The 18,607-nt window shown below is 46.1% G+C and overlaps 8 non-coding genes across 8 annotated transcripts; all 8 read right to left on the bottom strand.

Annotated features, from left to right (window-relative positions):
* Positions 1-853: 853 nt before the first annotated feature.
* Positions 854-1,044, bottom strand: LOC130347770 (U2 spliceosomal RNA). The gene has a single exon (XR_008885642.1). It is a non-coding gene; the product is annotated as a U2 spliceosomal RNA (small nuclear RNA).
* A 2,082-nt stretch (positions 1,045-3,126) lies between these two features.
* LOC130347769 (U2 spliceosomal RNA) lies at positions 3,127-3,317 on the bottom strand. The gene has a single exon (XR_008885641.1). It is a non-coding gene; the product is annotated as a U2 spliceosomal RNA (small nuclear RNA).
* A 2,077-nt stretch (positions 3,318-5,394) lies between these two features.
* On the bottom strand, positions 5,395-5,585 carry LOC130347768 (U2 spliceosomal RNA). Its single transcript, XR_008885640.1, has one exon. It is a non-coding gene; the product is annotated as a U2 spliceosomal RNA (small nuclear RNA).
* Positions 5,586-7,668: 2,083 nt separating this feature from the next.
* LOC130347767 (U2 spliceosomal RNA) lies at positions 7,669-7,859 on the bottom strand. Its single transcript, XR_008885639.1, has one exon. It is a non-coding gene; the product is annotated as a U2 spliceosomal RNA (small nuclear RNA).
* A 2,090-nt stretch (positions 7,860-9,949) lies between these two features.
* LOC130347766 (U2 spliceosomal RNA) lies at positions 9,950-10,140 on the bottom strand. Its single transcript, XR_008885638.1, has one exon. It is a non-coding gene; the product is annotated as a U2 spliceosomal RNA (small nuclear RNA).
* Positions 10,141-12,231: 2,091 nt separating this feature from the next.
* On the bottom strand, positions 12,232-12,422 carry LOC130347765 (U2 spliceosomal RNA). The gene has a single exon (XR_008885637.1). It is a non-coding gene; the product is annotated as a U2 spliceosomal RNA (small nuclear RNA).
* A 2,093-nt stretch (positions 12,423-14,515) lies between these two features.
* LOC130347764 (U2 spliceosomal RNA) lies at positions 14,516-14,706 on the bottom strand. The gene has a single exon (XR_008885636.1). It is a non-coding gene; the product is annotated as a U2 spliceosomal RNA (small nuclear RNA).
* A 2,090-nt stretch (positions 14,707-16,796) lies between these two features.
* On the bottom strand, positions 16,797-16,987 carry LOC130347761 (U2 spliceosomal RNA). The gene has a single exon (XR_008885634.1). It is a non-coding gene; the product is annotated as a U2 spliceosomal RNA (small nuclear RNA).
* Between the last annotated feature and the right edge of the window lie 1,620 nt (positions 16,988-18,607).

Here is an 18,607-nt window from a genome sequence, read left to right as displayed (position 1 = left end):
TACAACATTATACATAGGTGCTGAATACATAAAAAGCGACTGTTCAGCGACAGACAAGTCGCATCGGCTGAAAGTAGGCCAGAATGTCAGTCCATGTTGGAGCAGGTTTAGATACAGTCTAAAGCATAGATCTCAAAGTCTGTGCACAGAATTTAGCAAGGGCCTCGCACCTTCTGATGCATCAGGTAGGTGCACTATAGCATAGCCTAACCCTCTGTACTTTGGTCTATATTGATGCGGGACATAGACAGCCAGCTGATGACCAATCCATTAGTGCAATGGATGGCTGGAAGCATTTGTCTTTGCCTTTGCAATACCACAGAAGCAATGCATGGTCAATGTACAGCAATGACACACCTGTGTGAACAGCCAGGAGACCCCCCCATGTTATGTTACATAGTTACATAGTTAGTACGGTCGAAAAAAGACATATGTCCATCAAGTTCAACCAGGGAATTAAGGGGTAGGGGTGTGGCGCGATATTGGGGAAGGGATGAGATTTTATATTTCTTCATAAGCATTAATCTTATTTTGTCAATTAGGAACATTCAGCACCCACCCGCTATCAAGGCAGCTGCCTATCATGTCATGCCCTACCTGCACAGGTGTGCTGGCTACTCAAATGATCCAATTAAGGAGGCCATTTAGTCAGCAGCAGCAGAAGTCCTGTGCCTGGACGCTCCAACAGCGGCCAGACACAAGCAGAAGCAGCAGAAGCAGCAGCAGCACCACCTTTTGTTTTTTGGCTGCAGCAGCAGCAGCAGCAGCAGCAAGGCCCACAGGGCTGGCTAGCTGGCTAGCCAGCAAGCAGGTAGCAATGAAAGTAGGAATCTTTCTTTTTAACCCTGTAAGGGGGTGGTGCACTGTACCCGAAGATACTGCCATATCGGGTCAATGCATAGGGCGACGGAAGCAAGCTTCGAAATCGGCCCCCGTTCTCAAAAATCCATTTAATATATGGTCCCCAGATAGGGGACGTATCAGATATTAAACTGATAAGAACAGATACTACACTTGATCTTAGCCAAAAGGCCGAGAAGCGATAACCGTGAAAGGGGCGGGCCCAACAAGGTCCCCTTCATGGGCACTATCACTGCTTGCTGTCAGGGAGGCTGCCAGACAATTTTCCATGCACACTCTGGGCTGGGGGGCAGTCAACCACCAGTACACACAGCAGAACCTAAACCCATACCATTATTGCTAAGCAGCAAGACAGGGGCCCATTGCACTCCCACGGGGCCTTTTTAAATGCAATCCATAACCCGGATTTGCCAGGAACCCTTCTTACTCCTCCTACTTGCATGTGACACTGGGCTTAGGATCTGCATAGGAAACACACACACAAGCACACACCTACCTTTGTTGCCTGCAGATGCCTCCTTGGCTGTCCCCAAACGGTATCAAACCAACACCCACGGGAAGCTGTAAGCATAGAGGACATGCCTGCACCCCATTGGACTTACCTGTGTGGGTTAAATCCGGGTTATTTGACAACCTATGGCGGTGATGGTTCTGCTCAGGCAGAGCAGTGCTGATGCTCCTCATAAAGCTGTCGCTGCTGTGAAGGTTCTAGGTGACATCACAATCCCTATGGTTACATACACGACAAAGCTGGGTTGTTGTTGTTTACACTCTGCAAGGCCTGTGGAAGTGAGTGACATCATAGCACTGTAGTTCTGAGGGTTCTAGATGGATGCAACAATCTCCTGTTGCTTCTATGAAGGCCATAATAGACGACATCACCAAACAGCTCCATAGTCACATACACAGCAAAGGAGAGATGTTGTTTACACCTAGTGATGTCAGTGGTATTGAGTGACATCACAGCACAGTGCTAAGGCTCCTGGGCCTGGACACAGCAGCGGCTGCAATATCTCAACGGAGAATACGTTTATATATATGTGTGTGTGTGCGCGTATATATATATATATATATATATATATATATATATATATTCTCCGCCGAAATCACTTTTAAACCCATTTCCACCTTTTTTTCCCTTCTCTTCCTCTTACTTTTTTTTCACGTTTTTTTACGTTTTTCTCCTTTTCGCCTCTTTTCTGGGCGTATTATTCTTCTTTTTCTTCTTTTTTTTCGTCTAATGCATACCCCATCAGTGCAGCAATGCTTATTCAATACCGCCAGCAGATGGAGACACTGGGGGATAATTTTCTAAGGATTTATACTGATTTTTCCTGTCTGAATTTGTCGCACAGAAAGTTGCAGGCCAAATATGTGTGACATTTCTGCGACTTTAGCTTCTAGAGCATTTTTACAACATTATACATAGGTGCTGAATACATAAAAAGCGACTGTTCAGCGACAGACAAGTCGCATCGGCTGAAAGTAGGCCAGAATGTCAGTCCATGTTGGAGCAGGTTTAGATACAGTCTAAAGCATAGATCTCAAAGTCTGTGCACAGAATTTAGCAAGGGCCTCGCACCTTCTGATGCATCAGGTAGGTGCACTATAGCATAGCCTAACCCTCTGTACTTTGGTCTATATTGATGCGGGACATAGACAGCCAGCTGATGACCAATCCATTAGTGCAATGGATGGCTGGAAGCATTTGTCTTTGCCTTTGCAATACCACAGAAGCAATGCATGGTCAATGTACAGCAATGACACACCTGTGTGAACAGCCAGGAGACCCCCCCATGTTATGTTACATAGTTACATAGTTAGTACGGTCGAAAAAAGACATATGTCCATCAAGTTCAACCAGGGAATTAAGGGGTAGGGGTGTGGCGCGATATTGGGGAAGGGATGAGATTTTATATTTCTTCATAAGCATTAATCTTATTTTGTCAATTAGGAACATTCAGCACCCACCCGCTATCAAGGCAGCTGCCTATCATGTCATGCCCTACCTGCACAGGTGTGCTGGCTACTCAAATGATCCAATTAAGGAGGCCATTTAGTCAGCAGCAGCAGAAGTCCTGTGCCTGGACGCTCCAACAGCGGCCAGACACAAGCAGAAGCAGCAGAAGCAGCAGCAGCACCACCTTTTGTTTTTTGGCTGCAGCAGCAGCAGCAGCAGCAGCAAGGCCCACAGGGCTGGCTAGCTGGCTAGCCAGCAAGCAGGTAGCAATGAAAGTAGGAATCTTTCTTTTTAACCCTGTAAGGGGGTGGTGCACTGTACCCGAAGATACTGCCATATCGGGTCAATGCATAGGGCGACGGAAGCAAGCTTCGAAATCGGCCCCCGTTCTCAAAAATCCATTTAATATATGGTCCCCAGATAGGGGACGTATCAGATATTAAACTGATAAGAACAGATACTACACTTGATCTTAGCCAAAAGGCCGAGAAGCGATAACCGTGAAAGGGGCGGGCCCAACAAGGTCCCCTTCATGGGCACTATCACTGCTTGCTGTCAGGGAGGCTGCCAGACAATTTTCCATGCACACTCTGGGCTGGGGGGCAGTCAACCACCAGTACACACAGCAGAACCTAAACCCATACCATTATTGCTAAGCAGCAAGACAGGGGCCCATTGCACTCCCACGGGGCCTTTTTAAATGCAATCCATAACCCGGATTTGCCAGGAACCCTTCTTACTCCTCCTACTTGCATGTGACACTGGGCTTAGGATCTGCATAGGAAACACACACACAAGCACACACCTACCTTTGTTGCCTGCAGATGCCTCCTTGGCTGTCCCCAAACGGTATCAAACCAACACCCACGGGAAGCTGTAAGCATAGAGGACATGCCTGCACCCCATTGGACTTACCTGTGTGGGTTAAATCCGGGTTATTTGACAACCTATGGCAGTGATGGTTCTGCTCAGGCAGAGCAGTGCTGATGCTCCTCATAAAGCTGTCGCTGCTGTGAAGGTTCTAGGTGACATCACAATCCCTATGGTTACATACACGACAAAGCTGGGTTGTTGTTGTTTACACTCTGCAAGGCCTGTGGAAGTGAGTGACATCATAGCACTGTAGTTCTGAGGGTTCTAGATGGATGCAACAATCTCCTGTTGCTTCTATGAAGGCCATAATAGACGACATCACCAAACAGCTCCATAGTCACATACACAGCAAAGGAGAGATGTTGTTTACACCTAGTGATGTCAGTGGTATTGAGTGACATCACAGCACAGTGCTAAGGCTCCTGGGCCTGGACACAGCAGCGGCTGCAATATCTCAACGGAGAATACGTTTATATATATGTGTGTGTGTGCGCGTATATATATATATATATATATATATATATATATTTCTCCGCCGAAATCACTTTTAAACCCATTTCCACCTTTTTTTCCCTTCTCTTCCTCTTACTTTTTTTTCACGTTTTTTTACGTTTTTCTCCTTTTCGCCTCTTTTCTGGGCGTATTATTCTTCTTTTTCTTCTTTTTTTTCGTCTAATGCATACCCCATCAGTGCAGCAATGCTTATTCAATACCGCCAGCAGATGGAAACACTGGGGGATAATTTTCTAAGGATTTATACTGATTTTTCCTGTCTGAATTTGTCGCACAGAAAGTTGCAGGCCAAATATGTGTGACATTTCTGCGACTTTAGCTTCTAGAGCATTTTTACAACATTATACATAGGTGCTGAATACATAAAAAGCGACTGTTCAGCGACAGACAAGTCGCATCGGCTGAAAGTAGGCCAGAATGTCAGTCCATGTTGGAGCAGGTTTAGATACAGTCTAAAGCATAGATCTCAAAGTCTGTGCACAGAATTTAGCAAGGGCCTCGCACCTTCTGATGCATCAGGTAGGTGCACTATAGCATAGCCTAACCCTCTGTACTTTGGTCTATATTGATGCGGGACATAGACAGCCAGCTGATGACCAATCCATTAGTGCAATGGATGGCTGGAAGCATTTGTCTTTGCCTTTGCAATACCACAGAAGCAATGCATGGTCAATGTACAGCAATGACACACCTGTGTGAACAGCCAGGAGACCCCCCCATGTTATGTTACATAGTTACATAGTTAGTACGGTCGAAAAAAGACATATGTCCATCAAGTTCAACCAGGGAATTAAGGGGTAGGGGTGTGGCGCGATATTGGGGAAGGGATGAGATTTTATATTTCTTCATAAGCATTAATCTTATTTTGTCAATTAGGAACATTCAGCACCCACCCGCTATCAAGGCAGCTGCCTATCATGTCATGCCCTACCTGCACAGGTGTGCTGGCTACTCAAATGATCCAATTAAGGAGGCCATTTAGTCAGCAGCAGCAGAAGTCCTGTGCCTGGACGCTCCAACAGCGGCCAGACACAAGCAGAAGCAGCAGAAGCAGCAGCAGCACCACCTTTTGTTTTTTGGCTGCAGCAGCAGCAGCAGCAGCAGCAAGGCCCACAGGGCTGGCTAGCTGGCTAGCCAGCAAGCAGGTAGCAATGAAAGTAGGAATCTTTCTTTTTAACCCTGTAAGGGGGTGGTGCACTGTACCCGAAGATACTGCCATATCGGGTCAATGCATAGGGCGACGGAAGCAAGCTTCGAAATCGGCCCCCGTTCTCAAAAATCCATTTAATATATGGTCCCCAGATAGGGGACGTATCAGATATTAAACTGATAAGAACAGATACTACACTTGATCTTAGCCAAAAGGCCGAGAAGCGATAACCGTGAAAGGGGCGGGCCCAACAAGGTCCCCTTCATGGGCACTATCACTGCTTGCTGTCAGGGAGGCTGCCAGACAATTTTCCATGCACACTCTGGGCTGGGGGGCAGTCAACCACCAGTACACACAGCAGAACCTAAACCCATACCATTATTGCTAAGCAGCAAGACAGGGGCCCATTGCACTCCCACGGGGCCTTTTTAAATGCAATCCATAACCCGGATTTGCCAGGAACCCTTCTTACTCCTCCTACTTGCATGTGACACTGGGCTTAGGATCTGCATAGGAAACACACACACAAGCACACACCTACCTTTGTTGCCTGCAGATGCCTCCTTGGCTGTCCCCAAACGGTATCAAACCAACACCCACGGGAAGCTGTAAGCATAGAGGACATGCCTGCACCCCATTGGACTTACCTGTGTGGGTTAAATCCGGGTTATTTGACAACCTATGGCGGTGATGGTTCTGCTCAGGCAGAGCAGTGCTGATGCTCCTCATAAAGCTGTCGCTGCTGTGAAGGTTCTAGGTGACATCACAATCCCTATGGTTACATACACGACAAAGCTGGGTTGTTGTTGTTTACACTCTGCAAGGCCTGTGGAAGTGAGTGACATCATAGCACTGTAGTTCTGAGGGTTCTAGATGGATGCAACAATCTCCTGTTGCTTCTATGAAGGCCATAATAGACGACATCACCAAACAGCTCCATAGTCACATACACAGCAAAGGAGAGATGTTGTTTACACCTAGTGATGTCAGTGGTATTGAGTGACATCACAGCACAGTGCTAAGGCTCCTGGGCCTGGACACAGCAGCGGCTGCAATATCTCAACGGAGAATACGTTTATATATATGTGTGTGTGTGCGCGTATATATATATATATATATATATATATATATATATATATTTCTCCGCCGAAATCACTTTTAAACCCATTTCCACCTTTTTTTCCCTTCTCTTCCTCTTACTTTTTTTTCACGTTTTTTTACGTTTTTCTCCTTTTCGCCTCTTTTCTGGGCGTATTATTCTTCTTTTTCTTCTTTTTTTTCGTCTAATGCATACCCCATCAGTGCAGCAATGCTTATTCAATACCGCCAGCAGATGGAGACACTGGGGGATAATTTTCTAAGGATTTATACTGATTTTTCCTGTCTGAATTTGTCGCACAGAAAGTTGCAGGCCAAATATGTGTGACATTTCTGCGACTTTAGCTTCTAGAGCATTTTTACAACATTATACATAGGTGCTGAATACATAAAAAGCGACTGTTCAGCGACAGACAAGTCGCATCGGCTGAAAGTAGGCCAGAATGTCAGTCCATGTTGGAGCAGGTTTAGATACAGTCTAAAGCATAGATCTCAAAGTCTGTGCACAGAATTTAGCAAGGGCCTCGCACCTTCTGATGCATCAGGTAGGTGCACTATAGCATAGCCTAACCCTCTGTACTTTGGTCTATATTGATGCGGGACATAGACAGCCAGCTGATGACCAATCCATTAGTGCAATGGATGGCTGGAAGCATTTGTCTTTGCCTTTGCAATACCACAGAAGCAATGCATGGTCAATGTACAGCAATGACACACCTGTGTGAACAGCCAGGAGACCCCCCCATGTTATGTTACATAGTTACATAGTTAGTACGGTCGAAAAAAGACATATGTCCATCAAGTTCAACCAGGGAATTAAGGGGTAGGGGTGTGGCGCGATATTGGGGAAGGGATGAGATTTTATATTTCTTCATAAGCATTAATCTTATTTTGTCAATTAGGAACATTCAGCACCCACCCGCTATCAAGGCAGCTGCCTATCATGTCATGCCCTACCTGCACAGGTGTGCTGGCTACTCAAATGATCCAATTAAGGAGGCCATTTAGTCAGCAGCAGCAGAAGTCCTGTGCCTGGACGCTCCAACAGCGGCCAGACACAAGCAGAAGCAGCAGAAGCAGCAGCAGCACCACCTTTTGTTTTTTGGCTGCAGCAGCAGCAGCAGCAGCAGCAAGGCCCACAGGGCTGGCTAGCTGGCTAGCCAGCAAGCAGGTAGCAATGAAAGTAGGAATCTTTCTTTTTAACCCTGTAAGGGGGTGGTGCACTGTACCCGAAGATACTGCCATATCGGGTCAATGCATAGGGCGACGGAAGCAAGCTTCGAAATCGGCCCCCGTTCTCAAAAATCCATTTAATATATGGTCCCCAGATAGGGGACGTATCAGATATTAAACTGATAAGAACAGATACTACACTTGATCTTAGCCAAAAGGCCGAGAAGCGATAACCGTGAAAGGGGCGGGCCCAACAAGGTCCCCTTCATGGGCACTATCACTGCTTGCTGTCAGGGAGGCTGCCAGACAATTTTCCATGCACACTCTGGGCTGGGGGGCAGTCAACCACCAGTACACACAGCAGAACCTAAACCCATACCATTATTGCTAAGCAGCAAGACAGGGGCCCATTGCACTCCCACGGGGCCTTTTTAAATGCAATCCATAACCCGGATTTGCCAGGAACCCTTCTTACTCCTCCTACTTGCATGTGACACTGGGCTTAGGATCTGCATAGGAAACACACACACAAGCACACACCTACCTTTGTTGCCTGCAGATGCCTCCTTGGCTGTCCCCAAACGGTATCAAACCAACACCCACGGGAAGCTGTAAGCATAGAGGACATGCCTGCACCCCATTGGACTTACCTGTGTGGGTTAAATCCGGGTTATTTGACAACCTATGGCGGTGATGGTTCTGCTCAGGCAGAGCAGTGCTGATGCTCCTCATAAAGCTGTCGCTGCTGTGAAGGTTCTAGGTGACATCACAATCCCTATGGTTACATACACGACAAAGCTGGGTTGTTGTTGTTTACACTCTGCAAGGCCTGTGGAAGTGAGTGACATCATAGCACTGTAGTTCTGAGGGTTCTAGATGGATGCAACAATCTCCTGTTGCTTCTATGAAGGCCATAATAGACGACATCACCAAACAGCTCCATAGTCACATACACAGCAAAGGAGAGATGTTGTTTACACCTAGTGATGTCAGTGGTATTGAGTGACATCACAGCACAGTGCTAAGGCTCCTGGGCCTGGACACAGCAGCGGCTGCAATATCTCAACGGAGAATACGTTTATATATATGTGTGTGTGTGCGCGTATATATATATATATATATATATATATATATATATATATATATATTTCTCCGCCGAAATCACTTTTAAACCCATTTCCACCTTTTTTTCCCTTCTCTTCCTCTTACTTTTTTTTCACGTTTTTTTACGTTTTTCTCCTTTTCGCCTCTTTTCTGGGCGTATTATTCTTCTTTTTCTTCTTTTTTTTCGTCTAATGCATACCCCATCAGTGCAGCAATGCTTATTCAATACCGCCAGCAGATGGAGACACTGGGGGATAATTTTCTAAGGATTTATACTGATTTTTCCTGTCTGAATTTGTCGCACAGAAAGTTGCAGGCCAAATATGTGTGACATTTCTGCGACTTTAGCTTCTAGAGCATTTTTACAACATTATACATAGGTGCTGAATACATAAAAAGCGACTGTTCAGCGACAGACAAGTCGCATCGGCTGAAAGTAGGCCAGAATGTCAGTCCATGTTGGAGCAGGTTTAGATACAGTCTAAAGCATAGATCTCAAAGTCTGTGCACAGAATTTAGCAAGGGCCTCGCACCTTCTGATGCATCAGGTAGGTGCACTATAGCATAGCCTAACCCTCTGTACTTTGGTCTATATTGATGCGGGACATAGACAGCCAGCTGATGACCAATCCATTAGTGCAATGGATGGCTGGAAGCATTTGTCTTTGCCTTTGCAATACCACAGAAGCAATGCATGGTCAATGTACAGCAATGACACACCTGTGTGAACAGCCAGGAGACCCCCCCATGTTATGTTACATAGTTACATAGTTAGTACGGTCGAAAAAAGACATATGTCCATCAAGTTCAACCAGGGAATTAAGGGGTAGGGGTGTGGCGCGATATTGGGGAAGGGATGAGATTTTATATTTCTTCATAAGCATTAATCTTATTTTGTCAATTAGGAACATTCAGCACCCACCCGCTATCAAGGCAGCTGCCTATCATGTCATGCCCTACCTGCACAGGTGTGCTGGCTACTCAAATGATCCAATTAAGGAGGCCATTTAGTCAGCAGCAGCAGAAGTCCTGTGCCTGGACGCTCCAACAGCGGCCAGACACAAGCAGAAGCAGCAGAAGCAGCAGCAGCACCACCTTTTGTTTTTTGGCTGCAGCAGCAGCAGCAGCAGCAGCAGAGGCCCACAGGGCTGGCTAGCTGGCTAGCCAGCAAGCAGGTAGCAATGAAAGTAGGAATCTTTCTTTTTAACCCTGTAAGGGGGTGGTGCACTGTACCCGAAGATACTGCCATATCGGGTCAATGCATAGGGCGACGGAAGCAAGCTTCGAAATCGGCCCCCGTTCTCAAAAATCCATTTAATATATGGTCCCCAGATAGGGGACGTATCAGATATTAAACTGATAAGAACAGATACTACACTTGATCTTAGCCAAAAGGCCGAGAAGCGATAACCGTGAAAGGGGCGGGCCCAACAAGGTCCCCTTCATGGGCACTATCACTGCTTGCTGTCAGGGAGGCTGCCAGACAATTTTCCATGCACACTCTGGGCTGGGGGGCAGTCAACCACCAGTACACACAGCAGAACCTAAACCCATACCATTATTGCTAAGCAGCAAGACAGGGGCCCATTGCACTCCCACGGGGCCTTTTTAAATGCAATCCATAACCCGGATTTGCCAGGAACCCTTCTTACTCCTCCTACTTGCATGTGACACTGGGCTTAGGATCTGCATAGGAAACACACACACAAGCACACACCTACCTTTGTTGCCTGCAGATGCCTCCTTGGCTGTCCCCAAACGGTATCAAACCAACACCCACGGGAAGCTGTAAGCATAGAGGACATGCCTGCACCCCATTGGACTTACCTGTGTGGGTTAAATCCGGGTTATTTGACAACCTATGGCGGTGATGGTTCTGCTCAGGCAGAGCAGTGCTGATGCTCCTCATAAAGCTGTCGCTGCTGTGAAGGTTCTAGGTGACATCACAATCCCTATGGTTACATACACGACAAAGCTGGGTTGTTGTTGTTTACACTCTGCAAGGCCTGTGGAAGTGAGTGACATCATAGCACTGTAGTTCTGAGGGTTCTAGATGGATGCAACAATCTCCTGTTGCTTCTATGAAGGCCATAATAGACGACATCACCAAACAGCTCCATAGTCACATACACAGCAAAGGAGAGATGTTGTTTACACCTAGTGATGTCAGTGGTATTGAGTGACATCACAGCACAGTGCTAAGGCTCCTGGGCCTGGACACAGCAGCGGCTGCAATATCTCAACGGAGAATACGTTTATATATATGTGTGTGTGTGCGCGTATATATATATATATATATATATATATATATATATATATATATATATATCTCCGCCGAAATCACTTTTAAACCCATTTCCACCTTTTTTTCCCTTCTCTTCCTCTTACTTTTTTTTCACGTTTTTTTACGTTTTTCTCCTTTTCGCCTCTTTTCTGGGCGTATTATTCTTCTTTTTCTTCTTTTTTTTCGTCTAATGCATACCCCATCAGTGCAGCAATGCTTATTCAATACCGCCAGCAGATGGAGACACTGGGGGATAATTTTCTAAGGATTTATACTGATTTTTCCTGTCTGAATTTGTCGCACAGAAAGTTGCAGGCCAAATATGTGTGACATTTCTGCGACTTTAGCTTCTAGAGCATTTTTACAACATTATACATAGGTGCTGAATACATAAAAAGCGACTGTTCAGCGACAGACAAGTCGCATCGGCTGAAAGTAGGCCAGAATGTCAGTCCATGTTGGAGCAGGTTTAGATACAGTCTAAAGCATAGATCTCAAAGTCTGTGCACAGAATTTAGCAAGGGCCTCGCACCTTCTGATGCATCAGGTAGGTGCACTATAGCATAGCCTAACCCTCTGTACTTTGGTCTATATTGATGCGGGACATAGACAGCCAGCTGATGACCAATCCATTAGTGCAATGGATGGCTGGAAGCATTTGTCTTTGCCTTTGCAATACCACAGAAGCAATGCATGGTCAATGTACAGCAATGACACACCTGTGTGAACAGCCAGGAGACCCCCCCATGTTATGTTACATAGTTACATAGTTAGTACGGTCGAAAAAAGACATATGTCCATCAAGTTCAACCAGGGAATTAAGGGGTAGGGGTGTGGCGCGATATTGGGGAAGGGATGAGATTTTATATTTCTTCATAAGCATTAATCTTATTTTGTCAATTAGGAACATTCAGCACCCACCCGCTATCAAGGCAGCTGCCTATCATGTCATGCCCTACCTGCACAGGTGTGCTGGCTACTCAAATGATCCAATTAAGGAGGCCATTTAGTCAGCAGCAGCAGAAGTCCTGTGCCTGGACGCTCCAACAGCGGCCAGACACAAGCAGAAGCAGCAGAAGCAGCAGCAGCACCACCTTTTGTTTTTTGGCTGCAGCAGCAGCAGCAGCAGCAGCAAGGCCCACAGGGCTGGCTAGCTGGCTAGCCAGCAAGCAGGTAGCAATGAAAGTAGGAATCTTTCTTTTTAACCCTGTAAGGGGGTGGTGCACTGTACCCGAAGATACTGCCATATCGGGTCAATGCATAGGGCGACGGAAGCAAGCTTCGAAATCGGCCCCCGTTCTCAAAAATCCATTTAATATATGGTCCCCAGATAGGGGACGTATCAGATATTAAACTGATAAGAACAGATACTACACTTGATCTTAGCCAAAAGGCCGAGAAGCGATAACCGTGAAAGGGGCGGGCCCAACAAGGTCCCCTTCATGGGCACTATCACTGCTTGCTGTCAGGGAGGCTGCCAGACAATTTTCCATGCACACTCTGGGCTGGGGGGCAGTCAACCACCAGTACACACAGCAGAACCTAAACCCATACCATTATTGCTAAGCAGCAAGACAGGGGCCCATTGCACTCCCACGGGGCCTTTTTAAATGCAATCCATAACCCGGATTTGCCAGGAACCCTTCTTACTCCTCCTACTTGCATGTGACACTGGGCTTAGGATCTGCATAGGAAACACACACACAAGCACACACCTACCTTTGTTGCCTGCAGATGCCTCCTTGGCTGTCCCCAAACGGTATCAAACCAACACCCACGGGAAGCTGTAAGCATAGAGGACATGCCTGCACCCCATTGGACTTACCTGTGTGGGTTAAATCCGGGTTATTTGACAACCTATGGCGGTGATGGTTCTGCTCAGGCAGAGCAGTGCTGATGCTCCTCATAAAGCTGTCGCTGCTGTGAAGGTTCTAGGTGACATCACAATCCCTATGGTTACATACACGACAAAGCTGGGTTGTTGTTGTTTACACTCTGCAAGGCCTGTGGAAGTGAGTGACATCATAGCACTGTAGTTCTGAGGGTTCTAGATGGATGCAACAATCTCCTGTTGCTTCTATGAAGGCCATAATAGACGACATCACCAAACAGCTCCATAGTCACATACACAGCAAAGGAGAGATGTTGTTTACACCTAGTGATGTCAGTGGTATTGAGTGACATCACAGCACAGTGCTAAGGCTCCTGGGCCTGGACACAGCAGCGGCTGCAATATCTCAACGGAGAATACGTTTATATATATGTGTGTGTGTGCGCGTATATATATATATATATATATATATATATATATATATATATATATATATTTCTCCGCCGAAATCACTTTTAAACCCATTTCCACCTTTTTTTCCCTTCTCTTCCTCTTACTTTTTTTTCACGTTTTTTTACGTTTTTCTCCTTTTCGCCTCTTTTCTGGGCGTATTATTCTTCTTTTTCTTCTTTTTTTTCGTCTAATGCATACCCCATCAGTGCAGCAATGCTTATTCAATACCGCCAGCAGATGGAGACACTGGGGGATAATTTTCTAAGGATTTATACTGATTTTTCCTGTCTGAATTTGTCGCACAGAAAGTTGCAGGCCAAATATGTGTGACATTTCTGCGACTTTAGCTTCTAGAGCATTTTTACAACATTATACATAGGTGCTGAATACATAAAAAGCGACTGTTCAGCGACAGACAAGTCGCATCGGCTGAAAGTAGGCCAGAATGTCAGTCCATGTTGGAGCAGGTTTAGATACAGTCTAAAGCATAGATCTCAAAGTCTGTGCACAGAATTTAGCAAGGGCCTCGCACCTTCTGATGCATCAGGTAGGTGCACTATAGCATAGCCTAACCCTCTGTACTTTGGTCTATATTGATGCGGGACATAGACAGCCAGCTGATGACCAATCCATTAGTGCAATGGATGGCTGGAAGCATTTGTCTTTGCCTTTGCAATACCACAGAAGCAATGCATGGTCAATGTACAGCAATGACACACCTGTGTGAACAGCCAGGAGACCCCCCCATGTTATGTTACATAGTTACATAGTTAGTACGGTCGAAAAAAGACATATGTCCATCAAGTTCAACCAGGGAATTAAGGGGTAGGGGTGTGGCGCGATATTGGGGAAGGGATGAGATTTTATATTTCTTCATAAGCATTAATCTTATTTTGTCAATTAGGAACATTCAGCACCCACCCGCTATCAAGGCAGCTGCCTATCATGTCATGCCCTACCTGCACAGGTGTGCTGGCTACTCAAATGATCCAATTAAGGAGGCCATTTAGTCAGCAGCAGCAGAAGTCCTGTGCCTGGACGCTCCAACAGCGGCCAGACACAAGCAGAAGCAGCAGAAGCAGCAGCAGCACCACCTTTTGTTTTTTGGCTGCAGCAGCAGCAGCAGCAGCAGCAAGGCCCACAGGGCTGGCTAGCTGGCTAGCCAGCAAGCAGGTAGCAATGAAAGTAGGAATCTTTCTTTTTAACCCTGTAAGGGGGTGGTGCACTGTACCCGAAGATACTGCCATATCGGGTCAATGCATAGGGCGACGGAAGCAAGCTTCGAAATCGGCCCCCGTTCTCAAAAATCCATTTAATATATGGTCCCCAGATAGGGGACGTATCAGATATTAAACTGATAAGAACAGATACTACACTTGATCTTAGCCAAAAGGCCGAGAAGCGATAACCGTGAAAGGGGCGGGCCCAACAAGGTCCCCTTCATGGGCACTATCACTGCTTGCTGTCAGGGAGGCTGCCAGACAATTTTCCATGCACACTCTGGGCTGGGGGGCAGTCAACCACCAGTACACACAGCAGAACCTAAACCCATACCATTATTGCTAAGCAGCAAGACAGGGGCCCATTGCACTCCCACGGGGCCTTTTTAAATGCAATCCATAACCCGGATTTGCCAGGAACCCTTCTTACTCCTCCTACTTGCATGTGACACTGGGCTTAGGATCTGCATAGGAAACACACACACAAGCACACACCTACCTTTGTTGCCTGCAGATGCCTCCTTGGCTGTCCCCAAACGGTATCAAACCAACACCCACGGGAAGCTGTAAGCATAGAGGACATGCCTGCACCCCATTGGACTTACCTGTGTGGGTTAAATCCGGGTTATTTGACAACCTATGGCGGTGATGGTTCTGCTCAGGCAGAGCAGTGCTGATGCTCCTCATAAAGCTGTCGCTGCTGTGAAGGTTCTAGGTGACATCACAATCCCTATGGTTACATACACGACAAAGCTGGGTTGTTGTTGTTTACACTCTGCAAGGCCTGTGGAAGTGAGTGACATCATAGCACTGTAGTTCTGAGGGTTCTAGATGGATGCAACAATCTCCTGTTGCTTCTATGAAGGCCATAATAGACGACATCACCAAACAGCTCCATAGTCACATACACAGCAAAGGAGAGATGTTGTTTACACCTAGTGATGTCAGTGGTATTGAGTGACATCACAGCACAGTGCTAAGGCTCCTGGGCCTGGACACAGCAGCGGCTGCAATATCTCAACGGAGAATACGTTTATATATATGTGTGTGTGTGCGCGTATATATATATATATATATATATATATATATATATATATATATATATTCTCCGCCGAAATCACTTTTAAACCCATTTCCACCTTTTTTTCCCTTCTCTTCCTCTTACTTTTTTTTCACGTTTTTTTACGTTTTTCTCCTTTTCGCCTCTTTTCTGGGCGTATTATTCTTCTTTTTCTTCTTTTTTTTCGTCTAATGCATACCCCATCAGTGCAGCAATGCTTATTCAATACCGCCAGCAGATGGAGACACTGGGGGATAATTTTCTAAGGATTTATACTGATTTTTCCTGTCTGAATTTGTCGCACAGAAAGTTGCAGGCCAAATATGTGTGACATTTCTGCGACTTTAGCTTCTAGAGCATTTTTACAACATTATACATAGGTGCTGAATACATAAAAAGCGACTGTTCAGCGACAGACAAGTCGCATCGGCTGAAAGTAGGCCAGAATGTCAGTCCATGTTGGAGCAGGTTTAGATACAGTCTAAAGCATAGATCTCAAAGTCTGTGCACAGAATTTAGCAAGGGCCTCGCACCTTCTGATGCATCAGGTAGGTGCACTATAGCATAGCCTAACCCTCTGTACTTTGGTCTATATTGATGCGGGACATAGACAGCCAGCTGATGACCAATCCATTAGTGCAATGGATGGCTGGAAGCATTTGTCTTTGCCTTTGCAATACCACAGAAGCAATGCATGGTCAATGTACAGCAATGACACACCTGTGTGAACAGCCAGGAGACCCCCCCATGTTATGTTACATAGTTACATAGTTAGTACGGTCGAAAAAAGACATATGTCCATCAAGTTCAACCAGGGAATTAAGGGGTAGGGGTGTGGCGCGATATTGGGGAAGGGATGAGATTTTATATTTCTTCATAAGCATTAATCTTATTTTGTCAATTAGGAACATTCAGCACCCACCCGCTATCAAGGCAGCTGCCTATCATGTCATGCCCTACCTGCACAGGTGTGCTGGCTACTCAAATGATCCAATTAAGGAGGCCATTTAGTCAGCAGCAGCAGAAGTCCTGTGCCTGGACGCTCCAACAGCGGCCAGACACAAGCAGAAGCAGCAGAAGCAGCAGCAGCACCACCTTTTGTTTTTTGGCTGCAGCAGCAGCAGCAGCAGCAGCAAGGCCCACAGGGCTGGCTAGCTGGCTAGCCAGCAAGCAGGTAGCAATGAAAGTAGGAATCTTTCTTTTTAACCCTGTAAGGGGGTGGTGCACTGTACCCGAAGATACTGCCATATCGGGTCAATGCATAGGGCGACGGAAGCAAGCTTCGAAATCGGCCCCCGTTCTCAAAAATCCATTTAATATATGGTCCCCAGATAGGGGACGTATCAGATATTAAACTGATAAGAACAGATACTACACTTGATCTTAGCCAAAAGGCCGAGAAGCGATAACCGTGAAAGGGGCGGGCCCAACAAGGTCCCCTTCATGGGCACTATCACTGCTTGCTGTCAGGGAGGCTGCCAGACAATTTTCCATGCACACTCTGGGCTGGGGGGCAGTCAACCACCAGTACACACAGCAGAACCTAAACCCATACCATTATTGCTAAGCAGCAAGACAGGGGCCCATTGCACTCCCACGGGGCCTTTTTAAATGCAATCCATAACCCGGATTTGCCAGGAACCCTTCTTACTCCTCCTACTTGCATGTGACACTGGGCTTAGGATCTGCATAGGAAACACACACACAAGCACACACCTACCTTTGTTGCCTGCAGATGCCTCCTTGGCTGTCCCCAAACGGTATCAAACCAACACCCACGGGAAGCTGTAAGCATAGAGGACATGCCTGCACCCCATTGGACTTACCTGTGTGGGTTAAATCCGGGTTATTTGACAACCTATGGCGGTGATGGTTCTGCTCAGGCAGAGCAGTGCTGATGCTCCTCATAAAGCTGTCGCTGCTGTGAAGGTTCTAGGTGACATCACAATCCCTATGGTTACATACACGACAAAGCTGGGTTGTTGTTGTTTACACTCTGCAAGGCCTGTGGAAGTGAGTGACATCATAGCACTGTAGTTCTGAGGGTTCTAGATGGATGCAACAATCTCCTGTTGCTTCTATGAAGGCCATAATAGACGACATCACCAAACAGCTCCATAGTCACATACACAGCAAAGGAGAGATGTTGTTTACACCTAGTGATGTCAGTGGTATTGAGTGACATCACAGCACAGTGCTAAGGCTCCTGGGCCTGGACACAGCAGCGGCTGCAATATCTCAACGGAGAATACGTTTATATATATGTGTGTGTGTGCGCGTATATATATATATATATATATATATATATATATATATATATATATATTTCTCCGCCGAAATCACTTTTAAACCCATTTCCACCTTTTTTTCCCTTCTCTTCCTCTTACTTTTTTTTCACGTTTTTTTACGTTTTTCTCCTTTTCGCCTCTTTTCTGGGCGTATTATTCTTCTTTTTCTTCTTTTTTTTCGTCTAATGCATACCCCATCAGTGCAGCAATGCTTATTCAATACCGCCAGCAGATGGAGACACTGGGGGATAATTTTCTAAGGATTTATACTGATTTTTCCTGTCTGAATTTGTCGCACAGAAAGTTGCAGGCCAAATATGTGTGACATTTCTGCGACTTTAGCTTCTAGAGCATTTTTACAACATTATACATAGGTGCTGAATACATAAAAAGCGACTGTTCAGCGACAGACAAGTCGCATCGGCTGAAAGTAGGCCAGAATGTCAGTCCATGTTGGAGCAGGTTTAGATACAGTCTAAAGCATAGATCTCAAAGTCTGTGCACAGAATTTAGCAAGGGCCTCGCACCTTCTGATGCATCAGGTAGGTGCACTATAGCATAGCCTAACCCTCTGTACTTTGGTCTATATTGATGCGGGACATAGACAGCCAGCTGATGACCAATCCATTAGTGCAATGGATGGCTGGAAGCATTTGTCTTTGCCTTTGCAATACCACAGAAGCAATGCATGGTCAATGTACAGCAATGACACACCTGTGTGAACAGCCAGGAGACCCCC

Source organism: Hyla sarda, unplaced genomic scaffold (assembly GCF_029499605.1).
Source record: "Hyla sarda isolate aHylSar1 unplaced genomic scaffold, aHylSar1.hap1 scaffold_850, whole genome shotgun sequence".
Taxonomy (NCBI): Eukaryota; Metazoa; Chordata; class Amphibia; order Anura; family Hylidae; genus Hyla; species Hyla sarda.
The sequence above is the reverse complement of the archived record's forward strand: the minus strand, read 5'-3'. Positions and strand labels throughout refer to the sequence as shown.